General features: G+C 46.2%; 1 pseudogene; it reads right to left on the minus strand.

The window, feature by feature from the left end:
• Positions 1-2,758: 2,758 nt before the first annotated feature.
• LOC111142321 lies at positions 2,759-3,411 on the minus strand (annotated as a pseudogene).
• Between the last annotated feature and the right edge of the window lie 2,227 nt (positions 3,412-5,638).

Raw genomic sequence — 5,638 nt, forward strand, 5'->3', positions numbered from 1 at the left:
AGATTTTACTTATATATTTGTCAGAGAGAGAGACTGAGCAAGCAGGGGGAGCGGCAGGCGGCAGGCAGAGGGAGAAGCAGGCTTCCTGCTGAGCAGGGAGCCTGATGTGGGACTTGACCCAGGACTCTGGGATCATGATCCGAGGTGAAGGCAGACATTTAGCCAACTGAGCCACCCAGGCGATCATATATATATATATACACATACATATATATATACACACATATAGTAGGCTCCACGCCCAGTGTGGAGCCCAGGGCAGGGCTTGAACTCACAACCCTGAGATCAAGACCTGAGTTGAGATCAAGAGTCAGATGCTCTCCTGACTAAGCCAGCAGGTACCCCCCAGCCCTGACAGCAATACATTTTTAAACTCTAGGACATTTTGAAAATAAAAAACATAAAGAAGGGAAAACAAAGAATCCATGATGCTTGCATGTTTCTGAATATTATGGACCCCAGACAGCAAGCCCACACTTCATTCTTTCCATCTGTGAAATGGGAAGACCATACTCTACTGGGAGAGGAACATAGAGAGCTGTGAAGGGCATCTGTCAGCTTCAAGTAAAATCAAAAAGTAAGGGATGGTCATTATATTAGGAGTAGGATTACTGCAGCATAAAAGAAAAGCCAGGGGCTCCTGGGTGGCTCAGTCATTAGGCGTCTGCCTTCAGCTCAGGTCATGATCCCAGGGTCCTGGAAGTGAGCCCTGCATTGGGCTCCCTGCTCAGCGGGAAGTCTGCTTCTCCTTCTCCCACTCCCCCTGCTGTGTTCCCTCTCTTACTATCTCTCTCTGTCATATAAATAAATAAAATCTTTAAAAAAGAAAGAAAAAAAAAAAAAAAGAAAAGCCACACTGGCCTCGGGTCCTGAAGGCTGACAACAGCAGGAAGGAGATGGCTGGGCTTCCCCTTCCGTCTCATTGGTTCCAGTCCAGAAACTCTACTCTGGCTGGAAAGAAAAGACGGGGCCTCGTGAAAGGCACCACGACCATTCTCTTTTTGGCCGGACATTAAAGAGAACTCTCTGCTTCATGTATGCCTTTCTCGTTCTTCTCGTTCTTCTCTTTCAACTCCTTTCGGCGTCTCTGTACCATTACTTAGTAGCAAGTTGCTGGCGTTTTAATAGCTAATATTCACCGATACCGGGCACTGTTCTGAGAGTTACTGCAGTAACCCATTTATCCTCCGAGCAACTCGAAGAGATACTTTTGTATTACCTCCATTTTCCAGAGGAGGAAACTGAGGCACAGAGAGGCTAAGTCACTGGCACAGTCGGCAGATGGCAGATCCGAGATTCAGACTCTCGCCATCTGGCTGCAGACTGCTGACGCTTAGTCATTAGACCAGAATTCCTTTCAGACTCGATGACAATCAAGACAATTAGGGCAGAAGAGGCTCCAGGACGTCTACCACACAGCAGCCCTCTCAGATCTCAAGCGACTACCCTGTGCAGAGGATTTATTGAGAGTGGGATGTCTCGGGGTCCGTCGCTGCTCGCTGACCTCCACCCCGAGAGCCCTTCTGGGTCCCCTAGCGCTGGGATTAGAGGTCCAGGCCATCCGACCCCACGGCTCACCCTATTCGTCACGAACCTAAACTGTCTCGTGAGGAGCAGAGATCGGTAAAGGATTTTCAGAAACAAATGCTGAAGCAGGCTGTTGGTATCCATGAAGACTTCACACTCAGGATCAGTTTCCATTTCATTTCAGAAGCAGGTTGCCAGAGACCCTCTCTCTGAGCAGGAACTCCCGGCCCTCCCTGCTGGGGGAGCAGCCGAGACTAGTGGATGCCAGGTGATATCTGCTGCTCTGACAGTTCCTGGGATCCATTCCTCCAGGAGTTTGGACCACGCACCCTCTGACGGTGGCCTTTCCTCGCCCAGAACATGACGTCACTCTCCAATCCTAAGCCTCAAATGGTTTGCAGATTTTCTGGGGTGACTGTTTCCTGTGTTCTGAGATCCCAGGTGGCGAGAACATTCTGCCGGAGAGTTGTGGACAGCATTTACAGGGAAAGCTGCTTATGTCAATTAGGATGTGCCTGGTGGCGAGTAACGGAAAACACAGCCCAAGCTCACATACACAAGAAAAGCGAGTTAATTAGCTCATGTCACTGAACGGCCTCTGGGTAGATTTCAGGTCAGGCTGGATATCGTGACTCAGACATGTCACAAAAGAACCCAGCTTTCTTTTATCTCTTTTCTGTGTTTTCTAGGATGTCAGGTTTATTTTAAGGCTGCTTCCTCTCAAAGCTCAAGGACTCCTGGAAGCCTCAGGGAGCATGCTTCCTTGTTCATTTCTAGTGGAAGGAATAGCCGTCCTAAATTATTAAATGTATGTCCTGGGCCTCTGATGGAGGCATCTAAGGTCATAGGCCCACCCTTGAACATGGCTATAAGCAGACCACAATTGCTTTCTTTTTTTTAATTGGGGTGTGTGTGTGTGTGTGTGTGCGTGTGTGTGTGTGTTTTAATTGAAGGTCTCTTACTGTCCCACTTCCATAAATGGCTGCAACCATGCAACCATGGGGGAGGGGAACTAGTCCGACAGCGAGGGGTCCTGTCCACAATATTCCCTTCACACCCCGAACTAAACAGAGCGGAGTCACTACTGTGGTTAGAGGTGGGCTGTATGGGAATGAGGAAGAACAAGTGGGGAGCAGGACTATTGCTGAAAAAATCCAGACCCCCCCACCCCCCACCCCCCACCACCACCACATAAACTTCAGTGCCTGGGTCTGCTTCAAGCCAAGAGAAATCAGATCAAAAGTGGTTTAGGAAGGCTAGAGGCTAGAGCCTTCAGGGACGGAAGGAAGAAGAAGGTTCCTGAGGTGGGGCTGGGTGCTGTGTCAGCTGCAGTGAAGAGATTGCCCTCAGCTCCTCTGGTCGAGCAAGAGCAGGTCAGCGTGCCATCCAGACAGGCTGGTCTGGGGCTGCTGGATGCTCCAGGCAGGGGGCTAGACAGGGCTCGCAAAGGCTGCCCCTCCAGGGAGGAAGGGTGCTGCCCCCAGCTTTTCTGCCAGGATGTACTGGCCCCTGACCTTCCCAACAGTTTGCTTGTCATTCATGCTTGATCCCCACCAGCTTCTTCTGGATGATATCCTGGGAGCTGGCATGTATGATCCAGCTCTAAGGACTGCAGACTCGGGGGTCCCAGGGATAAACCCAAGGTCCCCTTCTTGCTCTCCTCTATCTCCTAGTTCACATCAGAGAGGATGTAGCGGCAGTCCTTGGCCACCAGTGTCTTGACAAAGGTGGCACAGGGGTTGTCACCAGACGGGCCCACATCACCTACCAGGACCTCCTGGCCCTCCTCCCAGAGGACCTTCTTGTCCTCCCTTAGGTCTTAGAGTACCACCTTCTTGTGCTTCCTCTCACCTCCTCTGGCACTGATGGCTTGTGCACCTGCATATCAGGAAACCCTTGATGCCATTAGAGATAGTCACACCAGAGGCCAAGTTTCTGGGAGTGAAAAGGAGATGGCAAGGAGAGCCGAAGAAGGCAGGAGCTGCTGCCCTGTTGCAAGGACCCCGTTCAGACCCGGAAGCTGTCAGTCCATCAGATGACCCCTGGATCCAGAAAGCCAGCATTATGTCCACCCCAGCACATTACTCCTCTGATGTCCTGTGGCTCTTTCTGGAGTCACTAAAAATATCAAATATGGTTCAATAAAGCAAGAGAATAAACGGCAGCTATATGCTTCTGGTTGGTCAAGTCAAAAACCTTGGAATCATTCTTGACTCCTTCGTGTCTCTGAGTCAGCCCCGTGTCCAGTCTATCATCAAACACTATTAGCGCCACTACAAAGTACAGCAAGAATCTGATCCCTTCTTACTTTATCCGTGACATCACCCTGGTCTAAGCTGTCTTCATCTTCCACCAAAATACTGCAAGAGCTTCCTACTTGTCCCCTACTTGCTCCCCTGTCATCTCATCTACAGGGAAGCCAGAGTAATCCTTTTAAATAGCAAGCCATATCACACACACACATACACACACACGTTCCCCCACCCCCGCCGCCTACAGCTCAAAAGCCCCCAATAGCTCCCATATCACTCCAAAGAAAAGCCAAAAGACAAAACCAGTAGCCTAGGAGACCTCCATATTCTAGCTTGTTATCACTTCAATTTCATCTCCTACTACTCTCCCATTGCTAATTCTGCTTCAGCCAGACTGGCTTCTCGCTATGGCCCCAAAATATCAAGTATGCCCCTGTTACTTCAGCCTGAGAATTCTTTCCACCCAACATCTTCTTAGCTCATCCCCTTTCTTCAAAAGTGATGTTCTCAGAAAGATGCCGCATGACCCCCTGTGTGAAGACATAACTAATCTATCTTGAAGCCGCTGACCTTGATTTTCATAGCTCTTGCCACTCCCTAAAATATGTAAGCATTTGTTTACACGTCATTTTTCTCTGCGAGAACAAAAGTTCTATGATAACGAAATCATTTACCACTATATCCCCAATATCTAAAACAATAAGGTTTTCGATAAATAGTTACAGAGGATGAATGAAATAGTTTGAACAAACAATACCAAAAAAAAGGAAATGGCTAACAACAGAGGGAAAAATATGCAGCCTTCTGAATAGCCAAGAAATTAGCCAATTTTCTGTCGGTCACAGCAAGATTTTTGCCTATTAAATTGGCTAGAACAAAAAAATAATAAATCCATGACTGCTGATAGCAATGAAATTGGTATTTTCATGTATTATTGGCAACCAGCCTCACTGAATCACTTTGAGTATCTACTCTGTATCAACCATCATGCAATTTTTGGGGTTATACCCTAACCCATAATAAGGTCCAAAGGCTGTGTATTAGTCAGGATAGAATAGATTAGCTACGGTGACAAATTAACTCTAGAATCCTAGCAACTTACCATAACAAATACCGGCTTCTTGCTCACTCAACATACCTTCCTCACTCAACATACCTTCCTCACATTGGGAGAGGTGAGGTTTGCCTGTTCTTTCCCCTCACATTTCTTTGGCCAGACCTAGTCACATCACATGGCTCTACCCAATGGCAAGAAGGCTAAGACAGGAAGTTTTCTGCAAGCCCAAAAGCAGTGAAGAAACAGATGTTGGTAAATGTTAATGATGTCTACCACAGTCGTTGACCAAGAAATCTTAACACCTCACTAGAGTAACCTAAAGAATATTAAAAGCTACATTAAGGAAAGTTTCATTGAGGTCTTATTTATTATTTTGATAGATTGGAAGAATCATAAATATTGAATAATGAAGAAATAAATAATGGAATTATAGTTTATCCAGATACAATAGACTATTACAGTGTCATAAAAATGATAATTAATAAAGAATATATATACAATAATTCTAAGATGGAAAGTAAAGCTCTGAGAAATGAATGAAATGGATTGTGTAATTACATCAAATGGATACTCTAATTATATCATAAAAATATGCCTAATGAAATGTATTCTTTAAAAACACATAAAATATTCCATTCCATAAATTTTCATTCAAAAAAACCTCCTAGATGGTTGGCCCTGTGGATACAGAGATAAAACAGTGTGTCTGACCTGGAGAGGCTGCAGCCATAGAAGATTTAGAATGGGCTATAGAAAACCCCTGTCTAAAATCAGAACAGTAAATAAATAAATAAATAAATAA

This window comes from Enhydra lutris, unplaced genomic scaffold (genome assembly GCF_002288905.1).
Source record: "Enhydra lutris kenyoni isolate GAN:26980312 unplaced genomic scaffold, ASM228890v2 scaffoldscaffold7, whole genome shotgun sequence".
Classification (NCBI taxonomy): Eukaryota; Metazoa; Chordata; class Mammalia; order Carnivora; family Mustelidae; genus Enhydra; species Enhydra lutris.